Source organism: Nelusetta ayraudi, unplaced genomic scaffold, assembly GCF_046127955.1.
Source record: "Nelusetta ayraudi isolate G7.1 ecotype Tasmania unplaced genomic scaffold, CSIRO-AGI_Nayr_v1 ptg000037l, whole genome shotgun sequence".
NCBI lineage: Eukaryota > Metazoa > Chordata > Actinopteri > Tetraodontiformes > Monacanthidae > Nelusetta > Nelusetta ayraudi.
This window is the reverse complement of record NW_027466087.1, coordinates 1516555-1528820: the sequence shown is the minus strand read 5'-3', so window position 1 is coordinate 1528820 and position 12266 is coordinate 1516555. Positions and strand designations below refer to the sequence as shown.

General features: G+C 46.2%; 1 long non-coding RNA gene across 1 annotated transcript; it reads right to left on the bottom strand.

Annotated features, from left to right (window-relative positions):
- Positions 1-4061: 4061 nt before the first annotated feature.
- On the bottom strand, positions 4062-4596 carry LOC142892583 (uncharacterized). The gene is made up of 2 exons (XR_012927464.1): positions 4313-4596; positions 4062-4273 (listed from the first exon to the last, which is right to left on the bottom strand). It is a non-coding gene; the product is annotated as an uncharacterized LOC142892583 (long non-coding RNA).
- Between the last annotated feature and the right edge of the window lie 7670 nt (positions 4597-12266).

Here is a 12266-nt window from a genome sequence, read left to right as displayed (position 1 = left end):
TTGAATTATTTCCTATTCTTTGTGTTTATATCCGTTTTGCCTGGTTGGTGTATCTGTTTTTCACTCTGTCCTGTCTGCCACCCTGGCTCACTCTGCTCCTTTCTCTCTTTCTCTGTCTCTCCTCTATCTTTCTACTTCACCCCAACTACTCATAGGCAGATGATGGCCCTCTGGAGTCTGGTTCTGCCCTAGGTTTCTTCCCACAGGGGAGTTTTTCCCAGCCACTGTCGCATCTTGCTTGCTCCGGGGGCCCGGTTGGTTCTCTCTGATTGTATAAAGAGCTTTGAGACGCCTATGGTTGTGATTTAGCGCTGTACAAATAAAAGTTTATTATTATTATTATAAGCAGAAAGCGAGTGTCTGCTCGCTCGAACGCTTTTGCCGAACTGTTGGCTGGCTTGACCGCAGTGCCAGATGGCAGTCTTGAGAGGACAAAAGTGATATGCATTTACTGTAACGAGCGCTTCCATTCGGCTACCATGTTAATCAATGTAGTTCAAACCAGGCGCGAACAGGCGTGTGGCTTCCCTCGCGGATCGTGCCATGCATTTAACGTCAGTTCACTGGACGTGGAAGCGAAGTGCCGAGGGCTTCCATTCAGCGCCCACGTTAATCAATGTGGTGGTTCACACTAGACGCGAACAGGCGTGCGGCTCGCGCCATGCAGTTGTCGTTTCGGCGCCTGCTCTATTTTGTGCGCGAGCCGCGAGCGATCCTCGTCAATTGTGGAGGAAGTCGCTCAAAAAAACAAAAAACAAACAAGAAAATCCGGTGAATTTTCAAAATAAACTAATTTCATATTTGTATGTTATATTTGTCAGTACATTGTATCAGAGTGCGAGAGAGATTAAACAAATACACACACACACACACACACAACTGAATGACACAAACCTGTGCATCTTTTGTTTTGTTAGTAGTACTTGTCATTGCTCCAACACGAATAAACATGCTGCATTTGCAGAAAGCAAGTATTTGCCTACTCCCATGTTGATATGATTATTTAAAAAAAAATGGGAAAAGAATTGCGATTAATCGTGAGTTAACTATGGAAAACCATGCGATTAATCGGATAAATTTTTTTTTAATCGACTGACAGCTCTAATATATATATATATATATATATATATATATATATATGTATATATATATATATATATACATATACATATATATATATATATATATATATATATATATATATATATATATATATGTATATATATATATATATATATATATATATATATATATATATATATATATATATATATGTATATATACATATATATATATATATACATATATATATATACCAACAACTCTTCTTTCCTCTTTTGGCACCCCAACTTGTGTTTTTTGGGCAGCATGATGTCTCGCACTCAAGTAGTCATTCAATCTGGGCTCACTGATGCTGTCGACGGTCCCAGAATGTCCAAAATGGTTGGAGGACTGTTCATTCTCTCAGTTGATGTTATCAATACATTTGAAATAATTTATAACACCAATTAATTGAAGGGCCCAATTCATTTGAAACAAAAACCTCACACACACACACACAAAAAGAAATTCTGGATTTTCATGGGCCCCTCTCCCTGCTGGGGCCCTGGGTACTCAGGTCCATTTTCCCCCCCACTACCACGCCCATGAGTACAATGTTATCCAACGTTGATTAAAATTATTAGACTAAGACAGCAAGCCCTATCACTTATTATTAAGCTAATAAAGTATACATATATACACAAACACACGCGCACACACACTGAGTTTATTGAGTCAAGCATCAGTAAATGAGTTTTCAATCAGGGCAATTCATGTCTTTATTGTTGTTTGCCAGAAAAGTGTTTATTCAGAATGAATCATTTGGGCATGCGCGGAGTTGCTCATTTTCTGGAAAGAGTAGTGGAAGAAGAAGAAGCTGTACTTCTGCCTGTGTTGTAAACAAACGCTGCGTTGTCTGCACGTCCTCGGCTCGTTCACAAGCCTTCAAAGCATTTTTTTTATTTGTTCTATCGTTTCGTATTTATTTCGCGAAAAAAATGACCGGCTGCCGCTAAGGAAAAAACAAACAAACAAACAAAAAAAAACAATGCTGAAAGAGGCGTAGCGTACAGATTAAAATCACCCACAGAGCTGCAGATCTCACTCTGGGTTGCAGCATCTGCCAGCAAAGAGAATGCTCCTGGAGGGGTTGTGTTGAATGAACAACAGGAAGGGGTGGTCTGCAGTGAACTTTTTTGGAGGTATGTACATCTGTTGTTTGATGATCACACCAGTTGCAGCAGCAGCTTCTGTTCCCTTCTCATTGACCTCGACAATTGCCTTGTGGACCACATTTGAAATAAACAGGCCGTGGACTGGAGACATGCCTGTCAGAGAGGAGGCAAAAAGGGAGATATATTTGACAAATGTGTTGCTTTATTGCTTTATTCACTTCAATGGTCTGACCAAAAAAACAACCATGTCATTATGGAGTGACTGTGCTTTGAGATAAAGTTAGTAGTAGGACTCCTGGTATTATTTGTTAAACGTTGTGTGGCATTATAGAGCCGGCAGGGGTGCTGCTTTGCGAGGCTGAAATCGCTCCGAAACCTCGCATACGGTCCGACAACTACATGGAAGGCTTTGTGGTGGACGCTGGGATCGGTGTGACTGTGCTGCCCCCTCCGCTTCCTCCTGCTGTGGCACGCTTGGGCGCTGCAGCCGCTGTCCACGTTGGGTCGTTTGGGCATAGCTACCTCTCAGAGGCACCCGTGTTAGCCAGGTTTAGTTTCTCTTTTATTCTGAACTGTGGGATTGAGGGATTTACTTTATTTCATTTTTTATTTTTTTTTTGCTTATGGTTGTCATGTTTATTGTTGCTGTTGTTATTGTCAAATTGATGTGATTGTCTGTTAATTGGTTTTATGTTGAATATTCTTCCCTTGTTCCCCTATGGTATATTTTATCGTGAAATGATTTGAGTGCTGTAATAAAGATTTTTTTTGTTGTTGCATGGAACCACGTCTCTAAGCTTCGTTGGTAAAAATATAAACTTGTGTGCCTCCCTTTGTTTTGTAATTAATCTAGCAGAGGTCAACTTAATTCTCCAGGTGCAATTCCTGGGGTGGCCTTGTCGGACCTAGTTTTCTGGTTGCCACAGGTGCTTATTTTTTCATACAAGTTGTGGGTTCTTATTTCTCCTCACTTGGCCTTTTCCTCTTTATATATCTACAGTATATGTGTAGATGCACACACATCTTTTTTGATCATTTTGTGGCCCGCACCTTAATATGAAAGTTTAATATTAGTGCGGCCCGCGAGTTTTATAAGAATGGCACTTCACAGTGTTGTGTGCGGAGCTTAACAAACCTACCAATCACAGTGGGGTATATGGCTCTCAGGGCGGGGCATCGACAGGGCTGTATGTGTACTGTACTAGATTGTGTACCAGATACTGTATTCAAATTTAGAAATGTTTTTTTGTTGCTACACTGTGATGTGTTTTTAGCCCCACTAAGCCCACTACTATCAACTGGAGAGTGTGAGGTCAGGACATCCCAGAAGCCACTGGTGGAGCTGAATCCTCAGTGGAAGAAGCAGGACTTGGAGCAGCTGCTCAGTGAAGGCAGCAGCAACACAACCACTGCTTCTGCTCTCATCATCCACGGCTGGAACATCTCAGCATGAAGGTTTCACACATTAACAACACACTGATCTGCTCTCACTTCAGAGTTCTCCATCCAACTCAACCTGGTTTCTCATGTGAAGCACAAAGATGAATTTGTCAAAGTCTGACAGCGTTGTGAAGGTTGTGTAGTTGATATCACACCTTTATTTTAGGGTGAAAATATTGTTTTTTATGAGACTTTATTTCTGGTTTATGATCATAAATCAATCAATCAGATAAAACATGCTTCATCTGGAACAGACAAAGTGACTCACAACACAAACTGCCGCTTCCAGATAAATTGTTTTTCATTCATAAAATTAATATTGATCCCTTATAGTTACATTCAATTTATTGGGTTTTGTGAAAATGCAAAAGGCAAAAAAACAAAACCAAACCAGGAATGTTTTCCTGTATCTATGTGAATTTATTTCCATCACATCAGTCTGGACTCTGGCTCTTTGACGGACAGAAGTCAATGGTGTATCGTGTTTATATATTTGTGTATATAATTATAATGTCAGCTCGGTTTTCTGTTCAGTTTTTCTTCCCGTCTGCAATGTGTCCTGTTGGCCACTGAGTGGCGCTGTCGGCCCTGTGTGGATCTTCTTGGTGTTCCAGGTGCTGGAGAGTGATTGGCTGGTGCCACTATTGGAGGACGACCACAGCGCCTCCTTCTCTCTTTTTTTCTTCTTCTCGCTCTCAACCGGAGGCCATGTACAGCAGCAACAGCAGAACTTGTGTTGGTTCTAGTCTCCGTGTTCAGTCTGTCTCTTCTTTGTTCTCATGGTAGTTTCCCGACTTCTTCTTTGAGATCGTCCACTAGCCTGGAGGGGAGGGAAGCCATTTCTGTTGAAACCTTCATCTCCAGTGTTTAGCCAAGGAGCTCAGTTTGGGTGTCATTGTTATTTTGTTCTTGTTCTTTCAATAGGGAGGGAAGGTCTTTAAAAGAGCCCTTCTGTTCATTATTTTGGCCACGCCCTCCCCGATGCCTATGCAAAGATGGAGACTGGGAATAAAATCCATTTTGTGGACTAACACGCAGTCTTCCTTGAGAGCTGGGAGAAGGGGGAGAGATTCTATGTTGTGTTCTAGCGCCCCCTCGGCTGGGGCAGAACACATGGACAAAAGGCCAATAAAACCACCAGGTGCCCAGTTCAGAAAGAGAAGAAGATTTTTTGATTTTGATTTAAAAAAATAAAATTTAATTGCCGCTCTTATTTACATAATAAATCATAAATCAAACTAAATGAATAAAACTTTTAAATAAGCACGTCACTAAAAAAAATAATTCCCCCTTTGTCACCGCACACAACGCACCGTTAAAAGTCCACATTTCATTAAAAAAAAAAATCCAAGTCCCCTGCCCTCCTGTAAAACATGAAATCAACACATAGTCTGGACTGGATCAATTACTTGCATATGACAGAGGGATCGACCTCTGCCCCATCATTTATCTTCCTTTTACGGCTCAACCACACCCCCAGCTCAGCCTGGCTGAAAACAAAGTTTAAAACCTGGCCTTTCCTCTTGCTCTGGCGACTGTATTTTAATATATCACAATAAATTACACAGTTCTGCGTTGCGTTAATGAGGCACATAAAAGACGAAAAACACAGCCCTCAAGTCATCTCTGAGACCAACTATCCTGCACACCCGTTACACAGAGAAGGAAGATTCTGTACTACCAATTGTCAAAGAGGCTCCAGATGTCAATCTGGTTTTTGAGCCCATCCAGCAAGAGGAAGGCAGACCATCAAGAGAAGCTCCAGTCGATGAAACTGAGAAGTGGAGAGGCCTCGGCATTCCACCCAAGAAGAGGAAAAGGTCTTCCTACCTCTGTCCTTGTCCTGAGTGGTTCCATGTCGATCCATCTGTGACAACCAAGAAAATAAATGGGGGGTTGTTAAGGAATGGTGTAAAATATTTGCTTTGTAGATGTAAGGCTAGTTAACAGTCTGGTTCCAGGGGGTGATCAACTCAATGGGTCTGTCTATTAAAACAGTCAGATGGAGGCAGATGAGGTGATGATCCAATAGTTTATTGTAAAGGGTATTGTTTGTACTGGTTTTTCTGATGGAAGGAAATAAAATAAAGGGTAAATATTGAGCCAATCAACACAGGGCCTCTATTCTAAACAAACATTCTTGAAATAAGGAATAACGCTCTGAACATAAACAGGCCGCACATAATCAGTTTCTAAATACAGAAATATAACATAAACTCACATTTCACGGACTCAGTACAGACATCTACGCTGTGGCTCCTGACATGCGGCCAGCCAGCTCCTTTGTTCTCAGGGAAAAGGGGTGTGACATTGTAGAGCTGGCTTCCTATATAACTTAAGCTCCGCCCTCCTTGGCCATGACGGATGCAGGTAGAGGAGGGGGAAGTATGAAGGTGCAAGGAGGAGGTCGGGGATTTTCCACAGCCGCCCCTCAAATATGTCAGTGTACATATTTGACGTGAAGGAAAATCCTTAGGTCAGGGGAAGAGGTTCCAGGTCATCATCTTTGATTTCGGTGAGAACAACCAGCCGACTGACAGGACGTACATAGGTTTTTTTCCTTTATCCGCACTTCAGCGACTCTGACTCTGCCATCTGAGCTTGAGAGGAGTTTTTGGATCTTCCCTATCGGCCATGACGCACGGGGCAGATTGGGATCCACAACCATAACAACAGTATCCAGGGTGAGATTTGGTTTGTCGATTGTCCATTTTGGTCGTGATTGAAGTGTCGGTAGGTAGTGTTTGACAAAGCTTGGCCAGAATTGGTCGGCCAGGACTTGACTGTGGTGCCATCTCCTCGTTCCTAAGAGTTCCGGACGGGCATATACGACTTGAGGTAGGGCGGCCTCCAGCCGCCCCATGAGGAGAAGGTTTGGAGTAACTGGGTCAGTATCGGAAGCGTCGGATGATAGGTATCTGAGGGGCCTGGAGTTAAGGATCTCTTCCACTTCTGTCAGGATAGTTCTGAGCACTTCCTCTGTGACAGTTTGATTTCCCAGGGTCACACGCAATGCAGCCTTAATAGCTCTCACCTCTCTTTCCCAAACTCCCCCGAAGTGGGGAGCACATGGGGGATTCCTCAAGAATCGGACTTTGGATCGCTCAAGTGCCTCCTGGAGGGCAGGGGTCAACTGGTCGAAGGCCTTTTGGAGCTCCCTCTCCCCTCCGACAAAGTTAGTGCCATGATCAGAAATTACCTCATATGGGGTTCCACGGCGAGCTACAAAGCGGCGAAAGGATAAAAGGACGCTATCGGTGTCTAAGCTGGTGAGCAGATCTACGTGGATGCAGCGTGTGGTGAGGCATTTGAAGAGTATTCCCCATCTCTTCTCCTGTCTGCGGCCAATTTTTATTAAAAAGGGGCCGAAACAATCCATGCCTGTGGACCAGAAAGGAGGTTTTAACAGCCGCAGGCGAGAGGGAGGTAGGTCAGCCATCCTCGGAACCAGGGGGTTTGCTTTCCACCTTTTGCAGCCTGTGCATGTGTATTGGTGTTTCCTGATTGCCTGTCTCCCGCGCAAAATCCAATAATTCCTCCTGAGGCTGGCGAAGACTCTCTCCGCACCAGGATGATGTAGTTTGTGGTCGTATTCCTTAATAAGCAGTCGTGTGATGTGGGACTTTGGATCCAGGACTACAGGGTGAATACAGTTATAATCCAGGTCCTCACTCTTGCGCAGTCGACCACCCACTCGGATCAGATTCGAAGTGTGATTGAACTCTGGAGCTAAGTTGTTCAGCCGACTTTGAGTGGAGATGGCCGTACCCGTCTGTAGTGAGGCATATTCCTCTGGAAAACTCTCCTGCTGCCCATGCTGCAGAAGAAGGGTCTCCACTTGTGATCTCTCAGGAGGTTGGGAGCTTGCATCCAAGGATGAGATGTGTTGAGAGGTTGCAACCACTAAGTCTTCCCAGCTCTGGAAGTGGAGGATGTCAGAGGGAACGTTAGCTAGTATGACATGAGTGGTACCGCAGAACATAGATTTTCTCAACTCGTCTGCTGCATTAGTGGAAGGGGCAGATGGATTCACAGGCCACTGATTGGGAGACATATGTAAGAAAGGGGGGCCCTGATTCCATCGGTGTGGTACCGCGAGGTCGGCAAGGGTCTTTCCTCTGGTAATATCATCTGCTGGGTTATTCAATGAGTCAACATACCTCCAGTCTGAGGCATTAGTGTACTCCAGGATTTCTGTGAGCCGATGGGCAACGAAGATCTTGTATCGGCAGGACTCTGATTGCAGCCAGGTGAGAACCGTAGTGGAGTCGGTCCACATCACCAACCAGTGGAGAAGGAGAGTGAGTTCGGTTTGCAGCATCCTGGCTAGCTGGGCTCCGGTGAGAGCAGCGCACAGCTCCAGGCGGGGGATGGTGATCTGCCGTCTCGGTGCCACTCTTGAACGAGCCATGACGAAGGAGATGTGAACCTGGCCCATTGAGTTCACTACTCTCAGGTAGGCAACAGAACCATAAGCTGCTTCAGAGGCATCACAGAACACATGTAATTCTCTGGTTATTGCTGAGTCTTGTTCTTCGGTGGGTCCATAACACCTTGGGAGTTTAATTTCAGCCAGATGTGGAAGCTCCCTTTCCCATGACATCCAAGCTCTGACAAAGGTTTCAGGGAGGCACGGGTCATCCCACTCACGTTCCTTGGACCACAGTTGCTGAAGCAGGACTTTGGCACGGGTAGTGAAGGGGATGATGAGCCCAAGGGGATCATACTGGCTGGCTAATATCCTGTACACATTGCGGAGGGTGAGAGCCTGGTACTCAACTGGTCGGTGTTTGTACCCTAACATATCTGAGGAGCAGTGCCACACTAAGCCCAGTGTTCCTTCACAGGGGTCAGCCCAATCTTTACTAAGCCACAGTTCAGTGCTCTCCGAGCGGGCCTCTTTAGGCAGATGGTGGACAACTGAGGGGGAGTTGCTGATTCACTGCCGGATCTCAAAGCCACCAGAGGCAAGCAAGGCACGCAGCCAGTCCAACAGACTTCTGGCCTGTTCTTTGGTGGGGAAACTGCAGACAGTTGTCTACATAAAAGGAAGATAGGACTGATGTTAAGATGTCTTCCTGACCAACATGGTTGTCTTTCATGTGTCGCTGCAGGGCATAGGTGGCGCAGCAAGGGCTGCATGTGGTACCAAAGGGCAGAACTTGCCACTCATAGACTTCCACTGGTTCTTCCCGTTGCATGTTTCGCCAGAGGAAACGAAGGAGTGGCCTGTCCTCAGCCAGCAATCTGACCTGGTGGAACATGGCTTTGATATCACCAGAAATGGCAATGGAATGCTGACGGAAGCGCAGCAAGACACCCATCAAGGAAGGGCCTAAAACTGGGCCAGGAAGAAGATATTCGTTCAGTACTTGCCCTTGGTAATGAAACAAACAGTTGAACACCAGACGATGCTTGCCATTGTGTTCCACAAGATGGTGAGGTATGTACCAGGCTGATTCCTGGGTTTGGCCCACGTCCCCAGGGCTAAACTTCTTCACATATCCAGCTTCAAGCAACTTGTCAATCTCATGATTGTAGATGGCTGCCTTTTCAGAGTTCTTTAGCAGTTTCCGTTCAGTGCGCCTGAGAGCTGGTAGAACCGCTTCCTTTGGAGACTGCAGTTCCGGGGCATTCGTCTTGCGAAGCAGTGGGGTGGCGTAGTGTCCGACACCGTTAACCTCCACTCTTGTCGTCTTGCTGTCAAGGCAAGCCAGTGCCTTCTTGTCTTGTTTGGAACGTGTGCTGACTTTCTCACTTTGATAAGGAAAGACATCTATTTTCCACAGCCTTTCAACTGCACGATAAAGGTCTAAATCTGGGGCTGTGCAGGAGAGAAACAAGGACTGAACCTCCGATTTGGGTTCTGGAGAAGGGTAACCTGAGGCGACAAGGTGGTCCTCAGGTAAAGTCGTTGGTCCTTGCAAGGCCCAACCAAGACGTGTATGGACAGCTGCTGGGCCTCCCCCTGGACCCAAACAAACTCGTTCCACAGGACAGACCAGATGAGGGTGATCAGAACCGATAAGAAGTAATGGCTCAACTTTCTGGAAAGCCTGGATTGGTAGGCCACGCAAGTGTTTGAACCTCTTAAGAACCTGGGCAGGATAAGTTTGTGAGGCAAGGGCTAGTCTCTCAGAAGTGAAGACATCCTTCACAACAAATTTCTTGTCTGCATCTGATGTTGAAGAGATGTTGAAGGTGACTCTGGAACCAGGTAGAGTCTCTGTCCCCAGACGGACAGTTTTCAGCATGAGAGACTCAGCTGCCCCATCAAGACCAAGAAAACGGGCTGCAGTTGCGAACAGCATAGTTCGCTCAGAACCATCATCCAATATTGCATAAGTTTCAAGGTTCTACCCCCTGTAACTTAGAAGAACCTTGACAACTTTCAAGAGGACTCGGGTACTGCAGCTAGAACGAATGAGGCAGGAGGTGCTTGAATCTCTTTGTGGCTGGTTCACTTCATGAAGGACTCCTAGGTGCTTTCCTTTGCATTTCGGGCAAAGCTTCTTGAGGTCACAGTTTGAGGCTCTGTGCTCACGTGCGCATCTCCAGCATCGTCCTTTCTGCTGGATCCACTTCCTGATTGTATCATCTGATAGTTGACGGAAATCTGGACAGACACTCAGGTGATGGTCAGGGACCCCACAGAAGGGGCATGTCTGACCATGACGTGTGGTAAACTCAACCGCAGGTTGCTGAGCATATTTCTGAGGGTAACTAGTTCCATGGAGTATGGTGGCCACTTGGTTGCTGGACTTTGAGTAACTGGGCTTTGCTGGTTTCCTTTCCTCTCTTTGTACTTTTTGATTTTCACGTGTTTGTGTAGCCATAGCCTGACACTCCGCTTCCTCCTCCAACCAGTTGGAGAAGTCGATCAGGTTATGAGGGACGCCTGGTTTTAAAGCACGAGTAAATCTGGCATAATTAGCAACATGCTCAGAGGGGAGTTTTCCCAGTATCTGCTGTACATGGGATGCACAAGCCAACTCTGCATCTCCCTCACCATATTCCAGGGACTGCAGCATGCCTACGAGAGCTCGGACCCGAATAGCAAAGTCGCTGAAGCTTCTAGAATCACCAGGACGAACAGAGGGAAGATTCTGGATGGCGGCGATTTCCCTCAGCACTAGTTGCTGTGGCTGGCCATACCTCTGCTGTAGGGCTGACATCGCTCTGGTGTAAGGAAATGGATGATGTGCATAGGCTAAAGCGAGGTGACAAGCAGTGTCCAACTTCAAGTGGTCCAGTAAGACATGATATTTAAAGTGCTCACTTTCATCATCGGACATAAGGTTTGTCAGAGCCATCTTAAGCAGGGCAAACTGTCTTGGGTCATCTCGAGTAAAGTATGGAAAGGAGGGGGCTGCAACATGAGAGACTCTGCTTGACCTTAGTGATGGCTGCGGTGGGTTTGGAAAAACCGACCGAGGTCGGTTGGGGTAATCTGAGCCCTGAACATTCAGAGAGGGGGCTGCGCAAGGATACAATTGATGATCAGCTGCAGTGGCCTGGAGTGGTAAGGGAGGTTGATGTGAAAAGGCTGGAGGCAGCTGATAATCATTCGAAGGAGCATGAGGCCGCTGGTAGGGAGGTTCAACAGGGTTGACAGCAGTCGGGGGATGCATGCAAGCGGCCTGCACATTGTGAGGATTAACAAATTCAAATGCTGATGCTGGGAGGTTCATTGAAGGGGGAGTGGGGGGGGGGGCATTGCCAGCTGAGGAGGCTGGGAGGCAGGGGCCATTGCCAGCATAGTTTCTTTTCTCACAGGGTGATGCATGGCAGAAAATGCTATCGGCTCACCACCAGACACACCAGGAAGCACAGCAGGGTTGAAGGAAGCTTGAGATAAATTTGGAGCGGGTCTCAGGACATGAGAAGTTAAAGTAAAGGAGCATTCCGCCGAGGAGGGTCGTACCTCTGCAGAGCTGGTGTGACAGCAGGGTGGAAGTCCTGCTGCCCAGGAAAAGGCTGTAGTGGTTGGCTTATTATTCTTACAGTGGTGCGATGATGGTGAGAATGCTCATGGTTTGTAGTTGTTAAATCCAAAGGTGGCCCGTCATGACAGGATGTTGTAGAGGCTCTGGAACATAGCTGCTGTGTGTCAGGATGCTCACTTGAAGCTTCAAGGTAGGGTTGTTGTATGGAAGAACGCTCAGAGGACAGACTGGTCTGTGTGGCCTGGCTGGATTTGGGCCTTACAGGCCGTGGTGTATGCAGTAAACAACCAGGAGATGGCGGCAGAGAGCGAGGGCCACTGGGTGCAGGTCGCGAGGGAGGATTATTAGGCTGATTTAATGGGATGTTATGCTCACATAACATGTCTTGCAATTCTGCAATTCTGCAACCACAGCAGGAGGATTTGGACGTATACAAGGTGGTGGGGGCTCATCGGCTGAGTCAGGGTCCAGAGAAACTGATGAACAGGAGGAAGGAGAATATGACTGTCTCTCAACCTTCTCCCCCAGGGCCTTAACCGCTTTTCCCAAATCCAAAATGAGACCTTTAATCTGCTCAATTTCTGCTCTCATAACTGCCATATCCATGTTTCCAGCTTCTTCCCTTCTTTCTCTTTCATTAGCAGCACTGGAGAGTTTGAGAGGT